We start from the raw sequence: 15,801 nt of genomic DNA on the forward strand, positions 1-15,801 counted from the left end.
CTGTACAAACAACACTGTACATTGGATTATTGACAAGACCATACTTGGTAATTTACTGTACATTGGAGGGGGTTGTGTTCGGACATTTACAGGGGCCAGTTTCGGGTTGCAGTCTCCCTTAGGTGTTTTTTGAGAGTGTTTTTGAAAGTGGGTAGTGATTCACATTCCTTTACAGCTTTGGGTAGGGCGTTCCACATTGATGTGGCATAATTGCGAAACGTGTTTAGTCCCTTGTTTGAGTCGAATCTGGGTTTAACATGATTTGTGGAGCTCCCTCTGGTGTTGTGATCGTGGTATTCACTGACCTTTGGGAAGTATTTTGTCATGTACATGGGTACCTTGGTCGTGTAGTGTATCTTGTAGACCAGGCCCATTGCAAGTTGCTGTACTCTGTCGTCTACTCTAAGCCATCCTAGGTTGTCAAAGTGGGCAGGGGTGAGGTGGGTTCTAGGAGTAAGGTCAAGCAGTAGTCTGACCAGTTTGTTTTGAGATGTTTGTAATTTTGTTTTTAGCGCCTTTGAGGTGCTTTGGTACCATGAGGTGCAAGCATAGTCGTAGTACCCTTGAATGAGTGCTCCTGCTAGAGTCTTCAGGGTATTCTTGTTTACCAGTGAGGAGATCCGGTACAAGAATCGAGTTCGTTGGTTGACTTTTTTTATTACATTGGATGCCATTTTGTCACAGGAAAGATTTGCCTCTAGGATGGAACCCAGGTAGGTAATATCTTCTTTCCTTGTGACAATATTGTCACCCACTGTAACTGAGAAGCCGTCGGTCTTGCTGAGTTTGTTATTTGAACCGAAGAGAATGGACTCTGTTTTGCCCATGTGTAATGATAGTTTGTTATCAGCGAGCCATATGCAGATTTTGCCTAGTTCTGAGCTGAGGGTTTTTTCAACCTGTAACTTGTTCTTGTCAGAGACCAGCAGGGCTGAGTCGTCCGCAAACAGGAACAAGTTGCAGTCACAAGCTGACGACATGTCATTTGCATAAATTAGGAACAGTAGCGGACCTAGTATGCTTCCTTGTGGAACACCACAGTTTACTGTGAGGGGGGGGGATAGGGTACCGTTTACCTCCACCATCTGCTCTCTCCCCTCCAGGTAGGATTGCATCCAGCTCACTGATAGACTATCAAAACCAATTGCTTTTAGCTTGTCAATCAGAATGGTGTGATTGACAGTGTCGAAGGCCTTTTGTAGGTCCAGCATGACCATGCCGCAGTATTTGCCCGCGTCCACCTCTTGTTTGATGTGGTCGTTTAAATAGAGAAGGCATGTGTCAGTGGAGTGGGATGTTCTGAAGCCAGATTGGAATTCGTAGATTAGATTTTTTTCCGCAAGGTATTTTTCGACCTGTTCGTATACAATTTTTTCCATGACTTTCGAGATGGAGGTAAGGATAGAAACAGGGCGGTAGTTGCCTGGGTCTAATTTACTGCCTTTTTTGTGCAGAGGGGTCACTCTCGCAATTTTGAAGTCCTTGGGGACGTGTCCCTGTTTTATGGAGAGGTTTATTATGTGTGTGATGACTGGGGTGATGGCGGCTGCTGAGTCTCTGAGGAATTTGGAGGGGATGTTGTCATGGCCAGTGGCCTTGTTGGGTTGGAGGGCGCTCAGTTTTTTGAGTACCTCATCTGTTGTTACCATTTCCAGTTTGAAGTCGTCTTTGTGGACCCCTAGGTTCTTGTAGTATGCTACTATGTGTTCTACCCCATAATGCCCTGAGTGGGAGGGTAGTTTGTTTACCAGTGTTGTGGCTATGTTTGTGAAGAAACTATTTAAGTAATTGGCTACATCCAGCTTTTCTGTGATGAGCGTGTTGTCCGTCTTTATGTTTATGTTTGAGAATCTGGTTTTAAGTTTTTTACTGCAGCCTAGTTGGTTATTGAGTAATTTCCAAAGTTCACGCGGTTTGTTTTTGTTTTCCTCGGTTTTGTCATTGATGAATTTTTTCTTTGCTGTTTTGATCATGGAGTTTACATCATTTCTTAGTCTGTTTCTTTCTAGTTTGAGTTCAGTCACGTGGGCTTGGAGTTCACTGCTCGTGCTTATGTTAAGCTTTGACTGACTTTTACGAAACAGAGTACAGCAACTTGCAATGGGCCTGATCTACAAGATACACAACACTACACCACTAAGATACCCATGTACATGTCGAAATACTTCCCAAAGGTCAGTGAATTCCACAACCACAACACCAGAGGGAGTTCCACAAATCATGTTCAACCCAGATTCGGCTCAAACAAGGGACTAAACACGTTTCACAATTATGCCACAACAATGTGGAACGCCCTACCCACAGCTGTAAAAGAATGTGAATCCCTACCCTCCTTCAAAACCACTCTCAAAGAGCACCTACGGGTGGCTGCAATTAGAAACTGGCGCCGGTAATGGCCAAACCCCCTCCAATGTACAGTTTCCTCCCCTTCGAATGTATATATTTTTTTATGATCTCTGTTATGTGTTACTTTCACATGGTGGAGGGAATACTTACTGTCTGTGGTGTATATTCACATTGTGGTTTAAGTGTGGTGTCACTAAGGCCATGTCCCCACGTATCTGGATCTTTTGCCAAACGCACATTTTCTTCCACGTTTGGGCCTTTCATCCACACAGAAACATAAATGGAGATTTTCTTAAACGCATTTTAAAGTGAAGATTTTCAAAAATATCGGTTCAGTGGATCCGTGCAGCCACTGTAAACGCATATTCTAGATAAACGATGACGCCACAGCTCACTACGCATGCTCAGACTGTTGTTCTATCTATGGCAATAGGCGCCCGTAGCCTTGAAGCGCATGGACAGCGCCTGGTGCTGAAATGACAGACAGAAATAGCATGTAGTTTCTTCCACCTCGAATGTATATATTTTCTTTTATTGATCTCTGCCTCTTAAGCAGTACTGTATATTTGTATAATCTTGTATATCATAAATGTCTGGATGTAACAGTACTGTATACTCCAGTGCCGACAGATTCAGCCATCAGAAGCTGCTTGCGTGTAATAGGGATGTATCTGTTATTTAGTTAGGCCTACTGGACATTTTTGTTTACATAAGTAGATTTTACGTTTTTGTTTATTTATTAAGTTAATATAAAACATGTTTCGAACGTGTTTAAGGTTGTTAAATACACGATTTTGATTTATTTAAGTGGCGAGTGATGTTTTTTTCGTCCGCTTATTTCTCGAGAGATATCATACAATGTCAATGTTGAAACCCTGAGATCACAATATCGCGATTCCGAAACAAAATAAGGCGAGGCATTATCACAAACTGTTGCAAAGATATTTAATGTTTTGCTAAACATGTCTAGTTTTGCCCCGGCTTCAGTTAAAAGCCAAATTGCATTCTAAATTTAATTAATAGACTCGCGACAGAAGAGGTCTGCACCTGATGCTCTCTGATGTTGCGGATAGTTGAGGATGTTGGCATCACACGTGAACAGTACAATGCAATTAATTAATGTCTTGTTGTAATTAGTATATATATAGTTTGTGATAAGGACTCGCCATATTTAGTTTCATAATCCGGAGATTGTGATCTCAACATTGACATTGTATCTCTCCGTCGCCCAGTGCGCAGAAGTAAAGCATTGAATCGTGACATATATAGATTGGTTGTTTCCTCTGGACTGCATAATCCTCCGCTATATCTATCTATTTATCATCTATGTATGTCAATATAGCCAATGGAAATGCTAGGAATGGTCATGTGGGCTGGGTGAACCAATGGACAATTCCTATAGTTGCTCAGTCGTCCTGACCGCTCGTACCACTATGGTATTTGAGATATCGCTTATCGCCACCTACTGGCCCGCATGCTTGTTGGAGCAATTTATATGCGTTTATGTGTTTGCGTCTGGATAATCTTTTTTTTTACACTGTCGTGTGGACGAGGATTTTTTTTTTAACAGAGCCTGAAAATATCCGTTTGGCAAAAGATCCAGATACGTGGGGACATGGCCTAGTTGGTGGTTTGTGATCCACACACAGTTTTTTTCCTTGTAATTAAAATGGCTGCTTTCCCTAATTTATCACTACTAAGCAGACCAGAGTGCAGTCTGCAGTGGTCGCTTGTCTCCAGAGTCGCTTACCAGCTCTCACCTTGTGCTCTCACCATTTCGCTCTTTGTTATATTTTTGTCCATGTGCTATTTTTGTTACTTATATCCTGAACCATGGAAGCTGGAGCACCCAGCTCTCCATTATTTTTGTCACTTAGATAGTTGTTTCAAATAAATATTGTTATTTTTGGTAAAACTTGTCAGATTCCTGTTTTCCACCACGCTACAACCAAGGCCTACCGGGGTAAACAAGCCATATTCCTGTGACAATTGAGGCCATAACAATCTATTTCTCTTAACACTTTAACTGCCGAAAACGCCGGAACTCGTCATTCCCCGCCATGCTCAAGTTGCCGAGGACGCCGTAACTCGTCTTTGATATCAATATTTCAAAAATCTGTGATCGAAATCATATTTCCGTTCCAGAGCCTTGACACACAGTGCTGATCTCCTCTCAACCCTCTAGGGTTCAAGAGCGCCATCTGGTGGCCGATCGGCAGATCGAAACCGGATATCAACCTTTGAACCGGCAGGACTCACTCCATATTTCATTTCAACCTTTATTGTTAGAGAGACTCTGTCTTCACACAGTGAACATCGATCGGTGGAAATAACTCGAAAAAACAACATGATTTGGACGTATATACTATTATACAACCTGGAAATAGATCGGGCATTTCAACATCCCATAATCGAAAACTGTCTACTCCACGCTGATCGCCCAAAGGCCCGAGGAGACTGGGGTGAGTTTTAGCGTGTAGTATTACCGTGTTCAATATAAACTGCTATGATGAACATATGACCCACATTAGATGAATGGTACGTTGCCCACGGAATTATAAATACCCCCTCGCCCATCCGGTCAACATCAGATGACGTGTAGTAAATTCTAGAAGTACGTCCAGTTGAAATTTTTTATCTCGCACAGATTCCTACCAAACTGTATTTGATCATCAATATAATGCATTTGGGGCTATAAATCACGTTCTGGAGAAAGCTGCAGAAAGAGATGAAAACATACTTATACTTTAGACCAGACCTGGGCATTGTACGGCCCGCGGGCCGGATCCGGCCCGCGGGATGATTCTGACCGGCCCGCGAAAGATTACATGATAATAAAAAAAAATTTTTTTTTTTTTTTTTTTTTTTTTTATATTTTTTTTTTTTTTTTTTTACTTTTTTTTTTCATGTCAACGTTCACACGCACAGTATACGCTTAGGAGACATGCTCAGAAGATGTTGGTTCTCTTGGATCCACCTACATATGTGAACAGACATTCTCAGTCATGACGTTTACCAAGTCCAGGTACAGATCCTCTCTCACTGATGAACATCTGGCAGCTGTGCTTCGCATCTCCACCTCAGACATGCAACCTGACTTTGATGGACTTGTTAAAGCTCAACAGAGACTGGATTTCTCACACTGAATGAAAAAAAAAGAACTGAAGAACACTAAAATGTGGAAATATAACAAGTGAAATGGGACACTTGATATTTTTTTTCTTTTTTTTGCACAGTTCTGAAAACATTAAATGTTTAATATAGGCATGTAAAGTAAAAAAGGCTACAAAACTGGGACACTTTTCTTTACACAGTTCAGTGACATGTCTTGTTTATTTTTGCTATAAGATGATGTGATGTCTTTAGAAAGCTAAGAAAATCCTTGTTTCAATAGTATATGAAACTCAAAATGCCCTTTGTTATTAATGTTTCACATTTTGTTTATCATTTTGGAAATAAATTCTATTTGAATAAATGTTATTTTTTGAAAGCTAACCTCACCTTTTAATTGCCAAATAATAACATACACTCTTACCAGGGGTCAAAACAATGCCATTTACTGCTTTTTATATAGAAATAAAATGTATATTATGCATAATTGAGTTTGGAATTTTGGCCCGGCCCCCCAACATATTTTCAGTTGCTCATTCGGCCCCCCGGGAAAAATAATTGCCCACCCCTGCTTTAGACCATATTTTAGTATGAATATGTGAATGAAAAAGTTTAACGTTGCTACACCATGAACAATATATATAGGACATTGAATGGGCCCTAATAATGGCAATCTAGCAATAGAATTTAAAAAGTTATAGCCCTGCAAAGAAGGGGAACTTCTCCATGTTAAATAGAGCTGGCAAGGGATGGTATATCATGAATTTAACCTTGGGCAATCAAAGTGTTAAACAGTACTGTATATCTGTATGTCATGTATGTCATAAATGTCTGGATGAATTGAAAAAGGGGGACCCGGATGTAAACAAGACGAAAGTATTTTTCTGGTCTGCATCCTCTTAACACATTCAGCGCCATGCCCGAGTATAGTCGGGTTATCTCGCCAGCGGTTTAGCGCCATACCAGAGTAGTCGGGTTTTGATCCTTTGATCTTTTTCCTCTGATCCCCATTCTAAATCATCATCCGGATCATTCTAGCCGTCCCTGGCTCATTTGTATACGTTGGAATTGCAATGCCGATCGAATATCGCCAGGTGGCAGTATCACCTACCTTTGAACTGGAATGGCTTGGCGTGGATACACGTTTTTCTTTCTTTTTTTTTGGTAAGGGCTCCTCCTCCTGCTTGAACAGAGATTCACATTGATCGCCTCGAAATTCCATTGCCGAAGCGTATTTTCCCATCGAAACGTGTATAGACATATACACTGGTAATGAATGAATGAATGAATGAAAACTTTATTTAACAGATTGCAGAATGGGTACAATACAGTACGGCTCAATACACACAATTGTTAAGGGGATGCCGACCAGAGAAAGACGTTTGTCTTGTTTACATCAGGGTCCCCCATTTTCAATTCATATTGACATTTATGACATACTCAACATACATGACATTTATGGCATAGGGACATACAGGTATTTAGTACTGAATACTGATACATTTGTGACATATACGGTATTCAAATATACAGTACTGTTACCCATAGATCCTGACAGAGTATATACATATGATGGGGAGGGGACTGTACATTAGGAGGGGGTGGGTGGGAGAGAAATATACATACGGTGGTGAGGAGACTGTACATTTGGAGGGGGTGGGTGGGTGGGAGAGAAATATACATACGGCGGGGAGAGAATATATACATGCGGTGGGGAGGAGACTGTCTATTTGGAGGGGGTGGGGGTGGGGGGTTTGGACATTTACGGTGGCCAGTTTCGAATTGCAGCCTCCCGTAGGTGCTCTTTAAGAGCGGTTTTGAATGTGGGTAGGGATTCACATTCCTTTACAGCTTTGGGTAGGGCGTTCCACATTGATGTGGCATAATTGCGAAACGTGTTTAGTCCCTTGTTTGAGCCGAATCTGGGTTTAACATGATTTGTTGAGCTTCCTCTGGTGTTGTGGTCGTGGTATTCACTGACCTTTGGGAAGTATTTTGACATGTACATGGGTACCTTAGTCGTATAGTGCATCTTGTAGACCAGGCCCATTGCAACTTGCTGTACTCTGTCGTCTACTCTAAGCCATCCTAGGTTGTAAAAGTGGGCAGGGGTGAGGTGGGTTCTAGGGGTAAGGTCAAGTAGTACATTGGATAATCACGATGGCAATGCGATCACTTGGAATAATTCTTTTTGGAATACCTTCTGGCTAAGGTAAGGTATATTCTATGTCTATTTTACCGAACCTGAAACATGTTTTTCTAACGATCACAGTTTTGTGTTTTACCGGACGTAAAACATGCTCGACAAACACGATCACAGTTTTGAGTTAAAACGACCCCCCCCCTTGATGATTTTGTGAAGGTACATGTGTATATGGTATATACCTTTGATTTGGGAGTATTTGTGGTTTCAGGAGATCAACCAGAACGGTTTGGGCTTATTGCACATAACACGTTTTATCTCGCTATCTATGGAAAAAGACTGGATTATCTTGGAAACGCACTATGTTTAGCGTGTAATAAACTACAAACTACAGTGTGTAGAAACAAACCCATTGCAATTCGAAACTGGCCACCGTAAATGTCCAAACCCCCCACCCCCTCCAAATAGACAGTCTCCTCCCCACCACATGTATATATTCTCTCCCCGCCGTATGTATATTTCTCTCCCACCCACAGCGTTTCTAATGTAGTGCAGTTGCTGCCACAATGCGTTAGGGGGCGACCGTCTGCAATCGCAGACACACTCAGAACAGTATGACAAGGTGCCTCGATGAATTATGAATGGCAATAGCGAATAAAAGAAATAACGAGTTAAACACATATATACACGTGATTGGCCGCCAAGCGCTGGCTCCCATTCACGTATGGCCCCGGATGTGTTATGAGGTTAAATCTTTTTCATTATTATTATTATTATTATTATTATTATTATTATTATTATTATTATTATTATTATTATTATTATTATTATTATTATTATTATTATTATTATTAATATTATTATTATTATTATTATTATTATTATTATTATTATTATTATTATTATTATTATTATTATTATTATTATTATTATTATTATTATTATTATTATTATTATTATCTTTTTTTACTTTACTTTTTAAAATGATGACGAAAAATAAGAATCGTGTGAGGGAATCGTGATCTCAATTCTTAGAGAAAAATTGTGATTCACATTTGAGCAAGAATCGTGCAGCCCTAACACAGATACAGATATATCTGTGATAATCATTCGACCAATATAAAAAACATAACCAAGAACAATATGATCATTCCGAATGATGTCTTATGATGTTATTGTACACGTCTGTACTGGCGCACATGGCGTACATTTAACAAGACAACCCCCCGTGGCTGACCTTTCATATGGCTGATATGAGGCTCTTTTGAGCTTGTACGTGTGATCAGAGTGCCTGGCGTGGACCCCAGATGACAGAGTGACTGGGGGGTGTCAGAGCGGCCGCCCAACAGGCCTGTCCTCCGCCAGACGGGAGGCTGGGAGCAGGGCTGCCACCGCCTCATCTCGCCTGCCATTCAAGCTCTCTCTCTCTCTCTCTCTCTCTCTCTCTCTCTCTCTCTCTCTCTCTCTCTCTCTCTCTCTCTCTCTCACGGGAGCCGTGTCTGACGGTGGCGCTGCTTGACGGGCTGTTTTGATTCCAGGCAGTGGTGACACATCTGCTGCTTGTCACATTGTGTTGTACGCGTCTGAGTACGCGTCAGACGTGACTACCCCCCCCCCCTCTTACATGTTTACAAACAGACACGCGGACACCGTGACGAGGGTCAGGGGGCGTGACGGGGACCTACCTGCACCTTTAACATGTAGGTGTCACACCGTGGTGAAGGGCCCATCAATCCTTGCGGTCGGCTGGACGTGTACCAACAGTTAGTGCTAGAAGCGCTATTGAAAGGGGGCTCCAAGTGGAGGAAGCTTTCGAATGTAAACAAATTAATGGGACCGATGTGATCGGTTGCTATAGGAGATCAACATTGGCTCAACCTGCACTAGCGGGTGATAAATCAATTGTCACGGCTGCCGTGGATGTTTTTTGAACCACTGCGATTGAGGGGCTTTCACACCTGCCTCGATTAGTCCGGCTGAATCGAACCCCGGAGTGTTTACCCCCCGTGGTGCGAGTTAGGCCAGTGTGAACACAGTAACGGAACTCAGGTCCGCACCGAGCAACCGCACCGTGGTCCCCCTGTTTGAGGCGTGTCGGTCCACTTCCAAGTGAAATCTGAAGCGCTTTGTTTTGAGGTGTGGAAGCAACCGGACCAAAGGCAGAAAAATACCCCAAAAATTATGCATTTTATTAAACTTTTGGGGCATTTTCTTTACATTTACCGTATATTTCCAAATGTGTGAATATTATTTTAGCAGCTGGTAAATTCAAAATAGCCAAATAATGTTGTGATACTAAACAAAAACAGTGGTACATAATGAATTACTGACAGTGATTTGGAAAAAGTATAGTATTTAATTCATAGAACATTTGTGCAACAAGTGAAGGTGGAGATCACATGGTTTTTTTGTCACATATATAATCTCCAGTTTACCAAAAAAGTTTTTAATTAAGTTGTATAGTGACATGAATGAAATCAGGCTTTGTATGGGGGATACATATGTTGCCAGATTACATTAAGAAACTGTTAAATTCATTCATTCATTCATTCATTCATACATACACAATGGTATCTGCCTTGGATTTGGAGAAACATGGATACAGCAGCAGAAATTAAGCAAAGTAAGGATATTAATTGCTTAGCTACAGGGAACATTTCTTTCTTGGTGAAACAACTGAATAATCTAGACATGTGCTCTCAGTGGCCAACAGCGGGTATGTCCCCTAACAGCCAAATTCTCAATCCATCTTTTGTGCCCACGCCCCTAATCCAAGCCGAGGAGTAGTTCATATTATTAGTTTTATGAGAATAGCGCCACCATGAGGCCAGATGACTCAGAATCTTTTGTTATGGTAAGGCAAACATATTTGTCAAGTTTGGTGGAAATCGGATCAGATCAGCACACCAGTGCCAATAACAACGATATAACACAACCTCAAGTATGTTATTGCTTTTATATTCTTATAACTGTTTAAAGCATTGGCCTATCCAAAGACAGAGGCTGTCGCTGACACTGTCGTCCTGGGATATAATTAATCAAAACAAACCCAACGCCTCTGTCTTTGGTTAGGCCAATGCTTTAAACAGTTATGAAAAAATTGTATAAAAGCAATAACATACTTGAGGTTATGTTATATCGTTGTTATTGGCACTGGTGTGCTGATCTACCGAACCCGGACTACGGCCTTGTTCCTGTGACTGCAACACACACAGTGCCAGTAAGCACGATAATAGCACTCACTCGTATGTTCGTGTGGTAATCTCTAGGTTCTAGCCTGAGTGCTCTCCATTAAAAAGTGCATTTAACACTTTGGATGCCCAACCCGAGTTTTCTCTGGTTTACCCCCCGTGGGTTGAATGCCCATAATGAGAATATTCGTTTTTTCTCTCTTTTTTTTTTAAAATTAGCGATCTGAATTCATATTTCATCAACCGAGTCTACCGTTGGAAAATCAGCCACCCCAGGCGCTCAGATGTGAAAAAAGCACCCCCTATCGTCTCCCAGATGGTAATTCACCCTTTTGGATTGGACTCAATGAAAATGAATGGGAAAAGGGAACCCGGACTCCACATTTTACTTCTCACTCATGTAACCGGGGTCGATCAGCTTCATGCTGGACCCTCAGAGCAGCAGGGATTATGTGTTTTTACAGTATACGCGTGGGATCAATAAAAGGATCGATTTTTTCGAATGGCGATCAGGAATTGGAATAATCCATTTGGATACCATCTGATCTCAGGTAAGGAATCTATGTTACCAGTCTTGGGATAATCAGACCCGTTTTCACGGAGATATAAGCTTTTTCTTTTTTTTGTGATATGGCTGTTTGACTCTAAGAGCGATCAGGAACTGAGAGAATCGATTTTCAGCGCGCGGCACTAGCGTGCACACGTACACATATACTATCGATAATCTAGCGTTTATTTGAAAACTATTCATAAATAGGCAGACAAATGACAACGTTCTAGAATATTACAGTACGGGGCGATTATCATGGAATCCTCTTTTTTTTCGTGAAAACGAGGGGTTTTCTAAATGCTATGAAACGGAAATGAACCGATAAAAAAACAATCTGCTTCGACTTTTTGACTGGAAATAGGTCATTGATAATGCGACAGGCAGATTAGACTATTAGACTATAGATTATTGTGATATTTAGTATGTAGTATATGGATTATTGTGATATGTAGTATGTCATATATGGAGCACGTTCACTTAGACTCTTTTATAGTCTCCAAAACTGAAAATCAATTACTTTTCTCCTGTGTCTAACTAAGGGAAACAGGTCCCTGTAGTAAATCTAATCTCCATGGAGAGAATATTCCTCACAATGTGCTTTTTATGGGCTCTTAACGTACTTTTGCGAAAGCGTCTATGCAACACGCAACTGCCAAAATACAGGATATGTCTAAAGTCTTAACACATTGTCAGCTGAAATGCATCTGCGGTGACCATTGCTAATTGGATCCATCTAATCCATCCAGCTATGAAGTACACATGCCATATCAGCGAAAAATCAAATGACATTAGTTATCATCGGGGTAAGGCAAGACCGGAACTAAAGAGGCTGAGAAGTATTTACTAATGGGATGGTTACAGAAGCTGGGACGGGGGGGGACGGGGGGGTTATGCATTCAGAAGTGCTTCATTTCTACGTCCTTGTCTCTCCAATCAATATTCAAAAGTGGATGGTAATTACACGTTTAGGATTAATTTACATGCAAAGTGCCATTGTTGAGTTGCTGCTGCTTCGACAGTCTCGTCGGTAGGAATGTTTCCTCTTTTGCTTTTTTAGTTTTATGGTGTTATCTTATCAATTCTTTTAAACGTTTTGAATGACAAAAAAAATGGCGTCCTTTGATTCCAAAATACTGTTGCAAAAAAAACTAATTGGAAAATGAGACAGACCCAGGGTCTGTGTGTGAATAATTTCCATGAGCAGCGAATCCCCAGCTAGTTATGTAAATAGGATCCCTCTTCAGAAGGTGTGGGGAGGGGGCGTAGACGGGGGGTGTAGATGGCTCATTTACATTGTCAAATGACACAACACTCATATTTTCCATTTGATTATGAAGCCGTTTTGCCAGAACGCTTAACTGGAAAAAGATACGCGTGAAAGATAGATCCTCACGCCAAAAGAAACCACGACAACAACAGCGCTGCCTAAAGGCGGACCGTAACCGACCTAGTTGGATAACACACCGCGTCGCGGATCACCACGGCTACCGCTCTGACCGGCCGCGTCAGACCGCGAGGACAAAACACATAACTACACTGGCAACGAGTTGGAAGAGCAACAATGCTACGAGGCCGGTGATATATTCAGGGAGGAATCATTTGTTTAAGGCTTGCATCCAAGAATCAGCCTGGCCTTCATTAGCTACAATCTGACATGGATGTGAACAACATGTTGGCTTGCCACATGATCCACCCCCCACCCCCCCCATCCCTCCCCTCCTCTTCTCGGAGACTTGCCCAACAAATTCCGCTGGAAATATCACAGGTTGTTATCATTCCAGGGAGAATTCTACATGGGTGAACACTGAGGCTTTAATTACAGACACTATTTGATCATTCCACAGCTGGGCTTTATAAAGAGCACCCCTGAGTTAGTCTAGGAGAACACAGAGATGTAGCCAATTTTTTTTTCTTTTACTATAAAGCAGCCATATGAATATTCATACTTTGATATTGTGAAGGGCTGTGTTCGGACAGCTGCATTCAAGAGGAGTATTATCACCACACGTACATGGTGCATTCACTACATAGCAGCTTGGGTCACACCTTGCACCAGTAAAATAAAGATACTCAATCCACGACCTTTTTTGACCATGCCCCTAATCCAAGCCATTGAGGAGTAGTTCATATTATTAGTTTTTTAAATAATATTAACACTTTGGGTGCCGGGAAACGCCTAAACACGTCATTCCCGGCCATGCTCAAGTTGCCGAAGACGCCTTACAGCGTCTTTAATATCAATATTTCAAAAATCTGGGATCGGATTCATATGTCCCCTCCGCTGGCCTGAGATCCACCAGGAGGACCCACTGAGCTCTCTGGCGGTTCAGGAGCGACATCTGGTGGCCGATCGGCGCAATCGCTTAACAGGAAGTGCCGTAGAGGTTGTGCTGGTCGCCCGTATTACTTCCGGGCACTCGCTATAGGTCCCGAGGCTCGATCTCGACACACTACATAGCGATCGATTGCCAATAACTCGATAAACAACATGATTTGGACGTATATACCATTATACAAGCTGGAAATGGACCGGGTAAATCTACATCCCATAATGATAAAATTTCTACTCTACGATGATTGCCCAACGGCGCGCGGAGACTGGGGTGAGTTTTAGCGTGTAAAGTTACCGTCTTCGATACTAACTGCTATTATCAACATTTGACCCACATTAGATGATTGGTATAACGCTGCCCACGGAATTATAAACGCCCCCTAGCCCATCCGGTCAACATCAGATGACGTGTAGTAACTTCTAGAAGTACGTCTAGTTGGAATTTTTTATATCGCGCTGATTGCCATAAAACTGTATTGCATCATCAATATAATGTATTTGGGGCTATAGATCACGTTCTGGAGAAAGCTGCAGAAAGAGATGAAAACATACTTATACATTAGACCATACTTTACTATGAATATGTGAATGAAAAAGTTTAACGTTGCTACACAATGAACAATACATATAGGACTTTGAATGGGCCCTAATAATGGCAATGTAGCAATAGAATTTAAAAAGTTATAGCCCTGCAAAGAAGGGGACTTTCTCTATAGACAAATAGAGTCGGCAACCTATTTAACCCATGGCAGCCAAAGTGTTAACTATTTATTTGTCCTTTGTTATGGTAAGGAAAAGTTAGTGGAAATTGGATCAGGAGATACAATACAGGGGTTGTGAATGTGTACAGTAAATTTGAAATCATTCTAATAAAAGCTGTAAGAGATACACTAATGTGAAGATTTTACATTTGGCCTGATGGTGGCGCTAGAGGAAAGTACATGGGGTAAAAAATCTATAGGCGTCTTCTTCTAGGGGTCATGAATGTGCACAGCACACTCAAGCACACACTATATGTTGGCTGCGTTTGCAGTTATTGTGGTGGAACACCATGAGTGAATGCATCAGAAAATGGAACACAACCTGCGCAATATATAGTCTCCCCAAAAAGAGGTGTACGGATGATTGTAACTTAAACAAGTTTTGGTGGTATCATAGACTAAGATCAAAGCTTTAAGTCCCACATTAACAAGGTGACAAAAACATCATTCTTCCACCTTAGAAACATAGCTAAAATACGACCATTTAGAAATCAAAAGGACGCTGAAAAGCAGATCAATGCCTTTATTTCAAGCCCACTTGACTACTGTAATGCACTCTTTACTGGCCTCTCTGTACAAAAAACATGGAGAGACTTCAGCTCATTCAAAAGTCAGCAGCTAGGCTACTAACTAGAACCAAGAAGAGAGAGCACATTAATCCAGTCTTAGCTATTCTGCACTGGTTTCCGGTAACATTTAGAAATGATTTTAACTCTTTCAGTGCCACTCACGAGATTTCTCGTGTTTTTTTATAGGTGGTTGCTAGCCACTCACGAGATTTCTCTGATTTTTTTTTTTTTTTTTGTGATCTGAAAAATTATTGCATCACCCGAGCCTACCCGAGTATAGCCGAGGGGCGCCGACGATCACTGTGGAAAAAAGCGCCCCCTGTCGTCTCCCAGATGACATAAGTGATTTTGGAATGGACTCAATGAAAATGAATGGGGAAAAAAATCCGGTACTCCACATTTTCCAGTTCACTGATCCAGCCGGGGTTACCACAGTTCATTCTGGAGCCTCAGATCCACGCGGATCATAGAGATCTACTGTGTCGCATTGGATCCATACACTTATCGATTTTTTCGAATGGTGATCAGGAATTGGAATATACCAGTTGGATACCATCTGATGTCAGGTAAGGACTCTGTGTTATCAGTGGTAGGATAATCGGAGTAAGTTTGATGAAGTTATAAGCTGTTTTGTGAAATGTCTTCTTTCGGTTTCATTGTAAAAGTCCGAGAGGAAATCAACAGGGCGATTATCAGTGCGCGGCCGTAATGTGCGTGCGTGCACGTATAATATTGATCATCTAGCGTTTATTTGAAAACGATTCATAAAAAGGCCGACGAATATCAACGTTGTGGAAT

At 41.5% G+C, this 15,801-nt stretch overlaps 1 long non-coding RNA gene across 1 annotated transcript in view; it reads right to left on the reverse strand.

Annotated features, from left to right (window-relative positions):
- The window catches only part of LOC311230990, a 109,337-nt gene that overhangs the window by 606 nt on the left and 92,930 nt on the right, over nucleotides 1–15,801 (reverse strand). The gene's annotated exons all lie outside the window — the stretch shown is intronic.

This window comes from Notolepis coatsorum (assembly GCF_963971535.1).
Source record: "Notolepis coatsorum genome assembly, chromosome: 6".
NCBI lineage: Eukaryota > Metazoa > Chordata > Actinopteri > Aulopiformes > Paralepididae > Notolepis > Notolepis coatsorum.